The sequence below is a fragment of the Hetaerina americana genome, unplaced genomic scaffold (genome assembly GCF_022747635.1).
Source record: "Hetaerina americana unplaced genomic scaffold, ioHetAmer1.1.p SCAF_1, whole genome shotgun sequence".
Classification (NCBI taxonomy): domain Eukaryota; kingdom Metazoa; phylum Arthropoda; class Insecta; order Odonata; family Calopterygidae; genus Hetaerina; species Hetaerina americana.
The window spans coordinates 114861365-114875060 of NW_027286069.1; positions in this window are offsets into that span (position 1 = coordinate 114861365).

The following is a 13696-nucleotide window of genomic DNA, read 5'->3' on the forward strand; positions in this document are numbered from 1 at the left end:
TAATGGCTAAACGAACTTAGAAAATACCACTTAAAAATTGATTCTAGTGCAATCAACAAAGAATATAAATAATAAAAATAGTCATCCGTATTAAACAACGGGATACAAAACAAACGCAACACAACACGAATTTCTATTTCGCTCATTCAAAGCAGATGGTGTAAAAATTATTATGAGAGTCTTTTCTGAAAATACGAAATTCGAATTCACTAATTAAGCGTGCAAAATTAAAAAAAAAATTCGTTCCTGAATGGGCATCGCGTTTCTTATCTCTTGTGAAACATGAGCCCGGAAACAAAAGTCTCATTAATTGGAACGTGGCGCGCCTTCAACAATGCGAGAGTTCGATAATATCCACCGTATCAACTCACTCGTTCTCGACCTAGGACGAAGAACAAAACAGAACATAACACCTGTTTTGTTTGGCACAATCGTTAGGACATTTGTCTTCCCTCCATAGCGGTCGGAATAGAAAAAAACAATAAACCGATATTTAAAAAAAGGCCAAAGAGGCTGGATCAGGGGGACAATATTTTCCAATCGGCCCGTCGCGCTTTTCCCCTCCCTCCTTCCCAAGTTCACCCTCCTCCCTCCTCCACCCTCCCCCAACACTCCTCCCCCACCCTCCCTCCCCGAGACCATTAACGGCACCTGCGAAATCTGTCAAGCGCCCCCTCCCTCAAAAACTCCACCGGACCACACCCGGCCACAGATCCTCCTCCCTCCGACCCCTGACCCCTTCCCCTCTCTTCGCTTCATCTTCTCCCTGCCGCATCCCGACGGCCCCCTACCCCCCGACTTCCCCGCGGCCCCAACCCCCGCTCCAGTCACAGGCACACGCCTCGCAGGAGAAGGACACACGCGGAAGGGAAAATCAACCGAATCCCATGACGATGGGAAAGGGAGACGTGGAGGGATGGGAGCTCTAACATCCCCGATGCCGGATATTCAGCCCCGCGCTGGCCCGAGCGCGGCTTGCCTATCGACCCCTTATACAGCGCGCTGACACACACCCCGGCCACCCCGCTCAACCCCCGGCATCCCACCATTACCATGAATCCGCTCGCTGTTACATACGATATACACACAGGGAGTCGCGACGCATCTCCCGGCTTCCGCATCCGATAACCGCGGTAGCCTACATAAACCGAAATCCCCTTCCTTCGCCTTCCCCAGCCCCGCCCCTCCCCTTCTCTCCCCGAATCCCCTCCCCCCAACACATCCCACCCCCGCAGGAAGTATTCGCATTTTTAATAAACTGTCAGTATGAGAGACAACTGTTTGTTTGGACAATACGTTTTTAAATCTCCTTATCATTCCTTGCTCATTAAATAGGCATCGTAAATTATTGTTGTTCTTAATTTTGAAACGCTTTCATGGGTTCCTAGATGTTCCATCGTGTCTTTTTTTGTCCGAATTACCGGACTTCACTTTTTTGAATTATCATTAAAAATTATGGGCCCCGGGAGATATGATTAAGAGTAAAAAATAAATCGAATTGACAAGCCTACGTTTAAGCGCATTTTTTAGAGTAACGGCGCATCACACATTCTTTTTAAAAACCATTATGAAATTTGAACCCTCAACTGAAACTTCTCTTAAATGCACAATACACTGTCCATCTATCATCAGAGGGAAGGGCGTTTTAATAGGACGAACCATGTTAGCCAGGAGGAATACATAACCGCATTGGATGCATTTAATATTTTATGCGAGATTTGGAGAATTGTAAAGCGAAAAATAATGTAACTCCAACATGAATAGATACAATATCCTCCGAATGAAAAATATTTCTTTTGAAAAAATATATGCGTATAGCCACCTGGTTTTTAGAAGTAAAAGGAGCTTAAGTTACTCCAGATATTGTGTGTATAAATAAATAATCATGGAACACTCATCATGCAAAAAATAAGTACAAATGCGTATATTTTGCGTATATTTCTTGTATAAGTGTTCCAAGTGTAAATTGAACTTGAATTTGAATGCTACTTATTCCACCAAAAACATGCTTGCCCCTCTAGCACCTCTGGCTCTACATCACTTTAAGTTCCGCCGCCCTACGCACGCACACTTCCACCCCCTCATCCCTCGGGACCCTCCTCAGCCGAGACCCTCCCTCCCTCCATTCCAACACACACGACACCTCCGGCGCTCCATTAAATTTTTGCTACACGTAGATCTGCGAGTTCAGGTGACATTAAATGGTAAATATAGGGACGGAGACATCTTGATGATTAATGATTGGCGTGTGTCGCAGAAAATATCGAAAAATATTGGTTGGCGTTCTCTCACGTTGAGTGACAGGAAGTGACGCCCTGGCAAAATTTGGCCGTTCGGAATGAAACCGCGGGCGGCACACGCGCGCGCGTCAAGAGAAGCGAAGCGTGCCGGCGGAGATCTTAGGCGGGCGGAGGGAGCGTGCGAGAGGCGACAAGGAGATACGCACGATAGCAATCACTCACTCGTCAATTGCTTCAGCATCACGAGGCGAAGAGCACATCGGACGTTCGCGTGAGAACTAGCATACATGTACGCACTCAAAGAGTCGCAATTGAATTCAGGAGTCATACCGTCACATACAGGTTCCTTGAAGAAACTCGAGTGTTCCTCCTGGATTGACTCGTCATTCCTCTTTCGTGGCGGAGTCGTCAGGGAGGCAACAATTCGGCGGCCAATGAGCAGTTGGGCAAATTAATAGGTCAAGATTGATGGGAGGCATCGCATTCACACGATCTCGCATTTTTGGCACATCGACGGGTGAACATTCCCTCAAAACTTGTGCGGTTTCGCTAATGCTTTGACGAATAGCGGTTTGTTTGACGGCGAAAAAGACAGATGATTGATGAACTTCTTTGTAAGAGAGAAATGGAGATCGCCCGAAATCCATCAATACAGGTAAACCTAGTTGCCCGAATCTAACGCCTTGAAAAATATATTGCGGTGAAAGATATTTTCTGCACTAAAAGAAATTACAAGTCAGCTACCAAAAGTTTAAACCACGCTCGATGGAGATAATGTTATAATTTTCCTACAACTGAATAAAAAATAACTCCAAAAATAAGGTGTTTACATAGAGGAGCAATTTAGTAAATAAAAATGTGTTATCTCGCTTTCAATTTCTACATAAGTATTTAAACTGAGCTTAACCTTAATTCAATGCATTAAACGTTATTTCAAAAGGTGCTATCATTAAAATGCCATCATGGCATTGGAGTACACTTCCAAAATGTTTTCGTCGAAGCAGTAACATATTTTGCCAAGAGTATCATATTTTAAATAAAAAGCTGTATTCCTAAGGACATCTCTCTTTTGATTCCAAATTAAACTCACATAATATCACCAAATAAAGCATCAAATACACTTAGGAGGCATTCAGGACTCACTCTGAGAGCTAGCTGTAGCAGGCCACCAGGACGAGGAAATTGTACGTCGTCCGTACTCGTATCTTTCTCGGGATAAAAAATCCTGCTTGACTGAAAATATTTACTACAACCTTGCAGACTTCAAGGAAAGGTCAAATCAATTCCCTCTGCCCAGAAAAGAAATTTGACCTCAAATCGTCAGATCTTTAAGAATGAAGGCATTTTTAAAATCTTTTTCACAGGAGAAATTAACATATCTCATATTGTTTAGGCAATATTTTATTTAATCACTTATTTAAATCCTTATCGATTCATAACAGCAGGAAATGCTTTCTTAAATGGAGCTTAAATTGCACACTGAATTCCGCAAAGAATCAGAAAAAAATCAGTGGACGGGAAGAAATAGTGACGGGTGAATTCCAGACTTCAAGCAAATTTTTATAATGATTATAAAGTATTCATTTTATATGATGCAATGGCTAATAAAAGTATAATATCATATAAAATTCATTGGAATTATATTTACGCCCAAATCATTACAACACCTAATTCTTTTTGCAGGTCATTGTCCGTTGCGTAGTGAAAGGCGGCCCAGAACAATCTACGTGAAGCCTATAGGACTTATAGATTGGTAAAATAGGAAAATTATTTTTTTTAAATTCTGATGAACCGAATCAAACCTACGATAATTCCATCCGTATTATATTAATATTAAAGTTTTAAAAGCACACCTGAAAAATGTCTCCCAAGGTCTCTCAGTCCAAGACAAAATGCCTCGCAGGATATCCTCCCCAAGACCTTATCCATTCACAACAATAAATTTTGGTAGCTTAGATCTTCTAATAATAAAGCAAAAATCTTATCTTATTAATATTTGCACATGGGAGTAAGAGCCATCAAATTCACTGCTTCGACGAATTCGGTGGAACAATTCCATTATTTTATTACTGATATAATATACTTTGCAACGCCACATTAGAAAACCTAAAGCTACTTATCGTTTTTAGATACACTTGAGTCATCTCAAAGGGAGAATAGGGAGGGTAGGTTTTGAGGAGGATGGAACCATCGGAGCGAAAGATGGGGATGATAGGCGTTCCCTAATTATCTTCCACCGGAATGGATTCCCAAGGAACGCAGCGCGATGACGCAAGGGGGGGGGGAAAGATGGAATTGACGCTGCTCGTGTGGGCTCATAAAAGACTACAATCCGGATGACCACGAAAGGGAATGGACGTTGACAAATTGTGCAACCGCAGACCGACATTCTTTCATTTAATTCACACTGGATTATCCCTCACTATTCTAAGTCACATAGGTGAGGTCATTTGTGCCCCAGGTCAGGAATTTAATGGTCACTTATTACCAACTGTTGATGGGCCAATAGCTTCGTGTTCTAATACCCTAGCGATAACTATCCTGTTCTAATTGCCTAAATAGGCTGACTTTATCCAATAGCCTGGGTACCTAATTTAATTTCCGGTCCAAACTTTGCCCGCATTATTTGTTTTGTGCATACATGTGTTTGTTTGTAAATTGGTTTTTCCAGGAAATCCTCGCCATTTCAGTGGCATTAAAAAATTATATGGCACAATTAAATAAAAAACATGCATTACGAAAAAAGATTACACATTTTCGATGACACAATCCACCTTCTTCTTCACTGGCAAAAGGAAAAAGGGCAGCTTATTTCTTTCTTTCTTTCACAAAACGATGATAACATGGCCGCAAGGATGCCAATGGATTTCAAGCGGATATTACCTTCAGTGAAGAAGTCAATTACCACGACAATGAAACTTCTATGCTTAAAGCAGATGAACTTAAAGAAAGAAAGCAATACATGTACTCATTCGCGTGGAGTATGACTGAGGGCACGGAGCATTGTAAAAGCAGACATTAAAAGCCTTCCAAATGCTCTACGTCAATTGAAATGAAATGAATGGGGCATAATGATAAATTAATAAGCATAGAAGAGAAGAGAGGAGGAATAGACAAATCAGAGACATGATTATAAGAATATGAAGGAGATGGTTTAGACACTAATGGCAACATTGAGTTTTTAAGGAACTTAACAGAAAAGAAATCGCCACGAGGAAGACAAAGAAACAAACGATCCAGCCAAGTAAAGAAGAGCGTTCTCAGCAAGACCAAGCAGGAGATAATGGAGAGCATCATGAATGATAATTAAATGATGCTATCAATTTGGATGAGTCAGTAGTTATTCTGGAATATTTTTTGAGACACTACGGCCAGTGTTTCCTGAAAATTTTCTGCCTCAATATTGTCTGTTCGACCGGGATCTCAGTCTCACATCTTTCCAACAATAATTTCAATTTCGACAGTTTAAATGTTTTTCTTCCCAAAAATCTAAGAATGATCGCCGCACTAAAAACATTCTTTGCAGCGATACGTTTATACATGCTATATTATTTGGCCAAGACAAATAATAACTACCAAACGTATCAATGAATAAAGAACCGAAATATGTTGGCAAAGAAGGAATCATCTTTCGTCAAAGTAATTGCTCGTGATTTTCACTAGTTAATATTTTCATACGCAACGGATAAGTGGATATAGTTGACGCAACTCTTGGATGCTTACGCAATGGACTTTCATTGGCATGGTATTTTCTTCTTGATACGTTCATTTAAGAAGCATAGATCTGAAAAAATTAATTAAATTATCGGTGGTTGGATGTCCAACAATATGACCCGTCACTGACACACAAAAATCAATAAGAATTTTTTAAAGGCTTCATTTTTGGTCTTTTTTAACTAAGTTTCACATAGTTTATTCATACTTCCGCCGATATTTCTGTCAAGCAGAAAGGATCAATGGTCTTGGTGCTGCGGTCCTTTCTTAAGAGGATACTCATAATTTTGAGTTTATAGAGTTCTTTCCCAAGGTTGCTATTAATTTTTTTTCTGATACTAGTTAAGCTATCGTTTACTAAACTGTCCAATAATTTCCTTGGACTATTCCAATACTTGCTTCCTGTAATGAGCTATTTATGATGAAAATTCTCCTTCTATGCGGGAAAAACTTTGATCAGAAAATTATTAGGAAAATGTTAGCGTGACTTTAGCAGGTGTCCACCACGATATGTCTCGTCCGCTGCTAGAAATTATTTGCGAGGACTCCGGACATTCATAATGAACATTCACTAAATCTAAATCAGCATATTTGCTATTTCTAGACCGCTAATTGCCTTTTTAATAAAATTTTTAGTTCAGTTAAGTGATTTTTAATGCTAAGGCCCTCATCAAAGCATCGATCTTGTAGACAAGCGGTTGCTTTTCAGTCCACGAATCTGTTTGCATAACATCCTTTACGGAATATTGGACACAATGCAAAACATTGAATCCCTACAAATCCTTCAAAGAATGCCAATAGATTGAAAATTTTTGGGGCTTACCCGATGCTTAACAAAGCGATAGGTCCATTTGCTATACAGTCTGAGCAAATGAACATATTTCTTCAGCAAACTAATCCATATTAAATCATCCTTGACGTATGGCAGAGCACAATTGAAAACACAGTCACAACAATCCAAAAAAATAATTACTTCAAATTGAAAATTATGAAATTTTCATTATTTGATCCACTGAACGTAAATTCAGCTCCCATGTTTTCTGAATAGAACAACAATTTTCATATGCAATACGTTTCTTAAAAATAATTTATAGTTACGAGAGCTAGTGACAGTATTTTTACTTTAAATATTTGGATTGAACCGTTGAGTACGCGGAAAAGGGACCAAGAAAAACTATTATTCGCATAAGGTAAGGTCAAAAGCAGTAAATGATTTGGCCTGGTTCAAATCACTGGATATCATAATATAATTGTAGTCAACAGATATGGTGAAGCAACATCCGGAGCGGGTAAAAGGGATTTCTGTGTATGTGCAGAGCACACACTAGATCATATTTGAGTTTGAATTTATAAGCTGTACGCAAGGAAAGAACATCGATGAGCTTAGCCACAGAGAAACCATTAATCTGGATATTATAAAGTGGAAAACTAGAACTACGAGAAATTGTTACAAAAACTGTTTTAGATTTATCACAATAAAGGACTCTAATAAACGGCACGAAATACTGACGTTATTACTGTCCTTCTCCTGATACTTTGAAACGTTTTGACACGCGTATGTTAGGACAGGTATTGAAATGAAAATAGCTATCATAATAATGAATCAAAGATTATGTATACATCAAATGTCCAGGAACAAATACATTTTTCTCGATGAATTAAATTCAAAAATTCGGAATCGAAGAAAATTTAAAGAGCCTTCTTACTTATTTTACTTTTAAGACGCGCCAAATATATATATACATCTTTATGACGTGAGCAGAAGAAGGGAGAGAAAGACCAGTGATCATAACCCAATAAATGGATGAATTAAATACTTCCTGGAGAATCTATCCGAAATATATTCTAGACAATGCGTGCAATTTTTCAGAGAAGCAATCAATATTATCCCTAGACCCGAATGCGAAACTCGAAGCACTGTTTCCTTTTGTGTACAACTCGTCATGTGTATTAAGTTTGTTTTCGAATCCTCGGGTATTCATCACGGTTTGAAACAATGTAATGTCAAGGTTGAAACTGAAATCTGAGAGAGAACTCACGTACCTCTCTCTTTGATGCATAAAAAAAACAAAGCCTTCAGGACATTTTTAAATACGCTTTGAACCCTATGATGGTACTCAATGGCAACACTTCTTTGTTTCTAAGATCAAGCAATGTTATTCGTAATGCCTTTTTATTGGACATCTTTTTTGAGGACTTTAAACAACCACAATTATGTTGTCAGAGGCTGTTAATCCAGCATCCCATGCTACGTGCCCTCATGGAAATTCAAAGGGTAGAATGTGCCTTCGGGTAGGCGACTTTTATTCCGTTCCCCCCTTTTCCATCCCAATTATCCGTCCCCCGTCTGCACATTCATCTCTCATTGGTGACTCCACACGAACTTGAGAGTCCGGAGTCGACGGTCAACCGTTGGCAGTCAATGACACCTTATAGCGCCATCTCCTGCTATATTTCCTCGATGCTGACAAGGAAAAGGTCGAAATTAAAATGTACTTCCTAACTCATATTGAAAATTTTGTGTGATTCAAGCAACACAGGATTTCTTTGCAGCACGATTAAACCAATAAAATATTTAGCCTTTTTGGAAGACTTCAGCTCTCCATTCAAAAAACTAGATAAATTATAAGATTAAAAAAAACGATACCTTGGTATAAGTTCCCCTTTTCTTCACGACACCCTATATTGACACCATATATTTGCTTGCACAGAAAATACACGATGGCATCATTTTCTCGACGGGATCACAGAGTTGGAGGAAAAGGTAAATCTTAAGGCCTTAGGTAAGGCCTTTGCCTGGACTTTCTGGCCAATCCAGAGCTGAGGAAGATGCACAGTTTTGGAGCTAATCGAAAGAACTGGGGAACTAAGGCATCGGTGGGAGAGGCAGGGAACCTCTGGGTCCCAGGGCGAGGAAGATACGTGGTCCGGTTGACGGGGTTGAAGGATTCCCGGGAGCTCAAGTGCGGAAGAAAAAGAGCGGCTCACCCTGCTAAAAGTACAAAGGGTGTTAATAGAGTTTACCTTTCAAAATATCGACCTTCAATAAAGGCCATGGCAAAGGACGACAGATCGATGTAAGATGCAGTAACTCTTGCAAACAAAGAACGGCAAACTTGCCGCCTTCAAGCCTTCGCTTCATAAACTGCGGTAAGAAAAGAGTCTACAATAATTCCAATTATATATTGCTCCAGGTTCAAAAATAAAAGTCTACCACTGCCTAAAATCATACGATTGAATGAACATTAAGTCAAGTATTGACACTCAGAGTCCCGTCTCTTTCCTTGAACCGCAAGCAGTTTCTCAAAAAGATCTCGTGGGAATCAGAACAGAAAATCACAAATCCTCACTTTAAAGGCACCATCACGATTGGGATTAGTGATATTAGGACAGCGGCCGAGTATAAGGAGTTACATAACGGAGTCCTTTGTTTGTTGATCTAAATGCAGAAAAATTGGGAGATGCGGTAGGATAACGCTGAATATATTTCCCCGCCGCCACCAATCCAGGTGACTAAATTAGCAAATCGCTTACTTTTCCATTGTAAAAAGGTCTTTTGGAAAAATATCTATAGATATCATTATTACTTGAATCTTGCTAGGAATCCTATATGATTAGCTTTATACTAGTAAAATCTTATATATTTTCTTTCTTTCGTGCAGTTGTATCAAGATATTTTCTGGTACGATAAATGGAATGGTTATAACCACTCCTAAGATATTCGAGATACAAATTGTGGACACATATTTTTTACTATTAAAAATATACGAAGTTATTTTTTACTGAACGTAAATGCAGTATTTCTGGCTTCGGGTAACTTTCGTTCAGTCGAGATATAAATTATAAACTGGAAGATGCAAGCAACTCTTGATTCCCTTTAATCGCTTGGAATTTTTAAACTACCTAACTAAATGACAGGAAGGAATTTTCAATTAAAATTCCCTGCTTTTTATTTTCTGAATTCGCTTTTCGATCACTTTTTCGTAACGTGTATGCTCTGCAACAGCGCACCGTGCAGTGGACAACATTTTCTGGCTCTCCAGTTACTTTCATAAGGCGTCTATTCTCTGGCATGTCTTTGGAAAATGAAATCCTTAACTTCTCCTTTTTTAGGAAGATTATTATAGAAAACATTGGAGAACTTAATTAATGGAGAACTATCCCCATTTCTAAAATTTTAAAAAAAAGGTTGGAAGAAAAGCAACCAGTCGGGGAGGTTGATGAGAGAGGGGTGTCAGGGATAAGTTGTTCTTTGGGGGAAGGGAGGCGGTGCACTGCGGGTGGAATACGACACCCTCTTTCTCGAACCCACCCCCTCCCCGAACCCCCTCTCACACCCCCACCATGCCTCCCCTTCGTTCTCCGCAGCCCTCCTACTAGTTGAGAGAGCGCTGAGATTTATCGGAAATCCGAGGCGGGGATGAGAGGGTGGGGAGAGGGAGTGGGAGGGGGGTGGGAGAGAGAGCTTATCCTTAATGCTCTTGACTTGAGCTGTGGGACGTGCTTCTTTGATCCTCCGCTCTCGCAGCATCGGCCTGAAGACGTTACATTCTTTTATTTCCTTTAAACGATTTCAAAGGGATACCACGTATACCAGATATGAAACCGGCGTTGGGAAACTTGAAAAGACTTAAATAGAGGAGACCAATACCTTAATCTTTTAGCCGAATAAATATTAAATGGCGCTATGCGATTAACTTGGGCCATTTTGAAAGGAAAATGTAATTTTTTCCCGAGGATTTCAGGTGGATAAAGAGGCTGTAGGAATACCAACGAAGTTTTGTGACATTTCTGGAAACGTTTGGCAAACAGAAAAAAATAACGGGTCGGTTGAAGTATGGTATCAGATTGAAATACAAATTTTAAACGATCAATAGCACAACGTAAAGAAGTAAAAGGCAGCACTATATAAAGACATCAAATAATTATTATTAAAACGAACAAGCGAAGAATCTTATGATTAGGGGGACATGCTAAATAGGTTTGCCGGTGAATTTTCACTCCTCGTCATAAAAATAAATTGTTAGTACTTTTATTATTGAAATAATTTATTATTCTTTCATTGTATTATATTTTTATCTCTCAGCAGCACATTTCAGAAAAATGAAGTCATGGAAGCGTTAGATGGCAATTTGTTAAAAAAGTGAAAACTTGTGTTAAATTTGTGAGCTGTAGATATTCAAAATCTACGGAGCCATGAGATACCCTTATGGAGAAAGACAGCATACTCGTAGATATATCTAAATGTGGCGTTCCTTTGGCATCAGAAACCAAAACATGATTGCCAGAGTCATGACACCCTATTATTTCCTCAAGTTCTTGTAAAAATTAACTCGGAACATTTTAAATAATTTGATTTAATATTATACAGCAATTTGCTCTCACAAGAAAATACAAAAGGCATGTTCAAGAGATATTACGGAATATTAAGGGAATAAAAAATGTTTGGCAATGAAGGACACAATTTGTTTTCATTGATAAACGTTTAATTCGTTTTTTAGCGTAATAAAATCATGAAATCATTACCCACATAGGTTTTAATGATTGTTTTAGTAATTACTAGGTTATCATTGCTGAATTCAACTCAAAAATAGACAAAGTACTTCAACGGAAAGGAAATTTTAATGTTCATGATAAATGAAACTTCGTAGCATCAAAGGCTGAGCTGAATAACACGTTCCAAGATTTCCAGAGAGTACACGAAGAGAAAAATGTCAAAAACAAATGAGACCAATTGTTAAATGGTAAGCTATGGAATTAATTTGTTCAATTTTATCAATACTATACCTTACAGTTAACGATCTATGGTCTCTGAGGAAACAAACGAAAGTACGTTGTACTTAAAATATTTTCACCGAAGTCGTTAACTTACCACCCGAGTAGAAAGGAAAATGCTGCCTAGGGAAATAAACTCAGGACCATGGCTTCACTTGACGGGGATCTAAGGCCACCCCTCATTTAAAGATTCACTCATTTGCATAGTAAAATGCATACTCTATATCTCCGATTTCCATACAATGAAAAGGTCGCCTTGATATGGCTCTCGCCAGCTCATTTAGACGTTATCCTGATTCAAGCCATCTGTTGCTCGATTGGTGTGTGCCGAGAGGATGGATAGCATGAGTAGGGTTGATGAAGTACTGGTGCTAGTCCAGGCTGGAAGTACCAGGTTCTGGGGATGGAGTGAGTGGGAACATGACATTATTAACCTGAAGCTAAATTGCTGACCAACCCGCAACTCACGTTAAACATGACAAATGTTAGCATTAAAAAACTATATGAGATGAATTTTTTTCAACGTATTTTTTTCTTTAGTCATTAATATTAAATTCACCAGAATGTTTTGCCCGAAACTTAGTTAGACGTAGCAGTTTGATTGAAAAAACAGTGGTGATGGAAGTAGCCGTCATGATTTCTAAAAGGCACCATACTCAAATTTTAACAGATTTTCCCATCAAAATTTCAAAAAGACTTCAAGCATACAAAAGAAACCAAGAAAGAATAAAACGTCGCAATCCTTTTGCTTAAATTTTCCATAAAACTTAAGAGACCCTGAGGCTTCCAAAGCTCTTTTCGGGGGTAGAATGTGGTGAGCCATTTCCAAGGCACCCTTCTCCATGGCAATCAATATATCTACCCACCCAGGCCATAAATTGCCATTGCCCACGTTCTAAAAATATTAAAGAGTTCATCAAACACAACATTACCAGCGGATGCTACCTTAATCCAAAAATAATATAAAATTAATCGTAAATTACCTCATTTCCATTAAATTAAGAACGTGATGTATTTTTCCACTGTTTCGAACTGTCACAAAATATCATCATTTCAACAAAATCATGTTCTTCATTTAATGAACATGGAATTCCACAAAGTTGAGTCTGGAACAACAGAACACATACATCATGTCACCTATCAAAGAGAAGTCAAGACCACTCCCATTTCCTTTTTACTAGTCACTTAAACCTGTGTTGATATATTGCGCATCATATCCACCTCAAATTTTAAGTAAAATTTATCCGTTACAAGGAGAAATACTTCTTTTATATATATATATATATATATATATATATATATATATATATATATATATATATATATTATTCCTGGGGAAATTAGTTCCCCAAAGTGGTATAAACAATCCTCAACAAATATCTCACAGGGGTATTTCACTGAGTAACCCAGGGTGATGTAGTCACACACACAAAAATTTTTAAATCAATGAATTAGGTGCTGGTGCTATGGCTGAAATTATTTATACAGAAAATGACATTAAAGAAGAAAGACACAACGCCGGTGCTCTTGGAAGATTTTCCAATCCATCCAATTTTCTTCCATCTTCAATTCGGAAATATCTTCAATCTCGTCCGAACGTACCGATCACCCTGCAACGTTAAATCAATGGTTTCTTTCATTTTGTAAATATGGTTGTTCGAAATTATTTCAAGCATGTAATATTGTATACGTTGATCGTTTATCACTTCCCAGAAAGGAAATTAGTGGATTGAGACTCTTCTCACAGCAATTATCACATTGGGTGACATACTCCTAAAAAATTAGTTCAGAGGGTTTCCTTCTTTGGTGTCAGGCGCATTCTAAGGTAAAAATGCAGGATTCATCTGTTCTAGGCCCGTTTCTTTGTTACACTGGATTTCTTTCTTCGTTTCCTCACATTTCAATTTTTTCGTAGTTTTTAAAAGAAAGTATCATCATGAATACTGACACACTAACTCTTTCAACAA